The sequence below is a fragment of the Palaemon carinicauda genome, chromosome 3 (assembly GCF_036898095.1).
Source record: "Palaemon carinicauda isolate YSFRI2023 chromosome 3, ASM3689809v2, whole genome shotgun sequence".
In the NCBI taxonomy this organism is placed as follows: domain Eukaryota; kingdom Metazoa; phylum Arthropoda; class Malacostraca; order Decapoda; family Palaemonidae; genus Palaemon; species Palaemon carinicauda.
In genome coordinates this window covers 51,893,451-51,895,001 of record NC_090727.1, presented here as the reverse complement: position 1 = coordinate 51,895,001, position 1,551 = coordinate 51,893,451, and positions in this window count along the sequence as shown.

Genomic DNA, 1,551 nt, shown 5'->3' with positions numbered 1-1,551 from the left:
ATATATGCATCGAAATGGAATGGGTTTTTTGAGAGTCTTTAGAGATAACTGTGTGAGAAAGAAAGGTGCTCACGCATAAAAGAAAGAGATATTTTATTCATTGTAAGCGGCCAAAGTGTCTGCGGGAATTATTTAGATTTTGAAAAGGAAATCTTTACCTGCTGCTCATGAAATAAGAACATATGTTGGCATAAGGCCAGCATACAACAACTAATAATAATCAGCGTATTGAGCTGGAAAGGGTATACTAATAATAGAAAATGATGGATGGGATTTTGAAGGATAAGTAGCGAGAATTAACTGTTATGTAAAAACCTGGAACTGATTACATTTTGGAAGGTCAAGGTCATAGTCAAGCAAAATGTCCAATTCACGTAATCATCCATAACTTTGGACATCTTTGTCACAGAGACTTCCAACTTGGTTCATATTTGAGTGTATGAAAATCCACGCCAGTTATTACTTGTTAAGGTCTAAGGTCAAGGGTGAGAAATAAGCTTTTTTGTCGTAGGTCTGTGCTCTACTGAGTGCCTCTCTAGTTAATTTCGAGCCAGTTAGAGTATCCTCAACTGCCTTGCTTTTAGAATTTACCTTTTTTAAATTTTCACATTTCTTTATAAACATCTCCAGGCTAAAAGATTGGGTCAGGAAATTTCATATGGGTCAATGTTATGATAGTGACATTGGATAATAATAATAATAATAATAATAATAATAATAATAATAATAATAATAATAATAATAATAATAATAATAGTAAGGCACATTTTCTTGTCAAAGTATGTCCTCATATTTTTATCCTGGAAACCCTAATCGTTTAATTAACACTTCGTTGGTGGCACTACGAATCTATAGCTGTGTCTTGGTGGTTTGGACATTATCCATTGATCCGATCTTGATCCCCAGATCCAATATTGTGAAATTTCGGAAAAGTAAGAAGAGCAATTTATCAACGCTCCGAGGAATTGGCAATACGATGTTTGTTTTTCTCTAATTGTACGGTATCTCCAGAACACGTTAATTGAATTAGTGTCTTATCTTACTCTTAGATAGTGGTGCCTTATTTGATATCCTGCAATGGGAAACGATAGCAAATTCTATGGTTACAGTGAAAGGAATATGTCATCTTGTTTAAAGGGTGCTCTCATGAATGACAGAGGAAAGGGACAGTAACATTGGCCTTTCAAGCAGGACAATTCCCTAGAGACTGACCATATAATTATACATATGATTAGCGCCCAAGCCCCCTCTCCACCCAAGCTGAGACCGAGGAGGGCCAGGCAATGGCTGCTGAGGACTCAGCAGATAGAACTATAGGTTCCCCCAAACCCCCATCTTTAGCTCACAAGGATAGTGAGGTTACAGCGACCAAAGGAACTAACGACCTTTACGAAAACAAGTTGTTTCGATTGGTTGTGAGTTACTTCTTTCCTTGTAATACATATACATACATACACACACACACACACACATATATATATATATATATATATATACACACACACACACACACACACATATATATATATATATATATATTTTTTTTTTTTC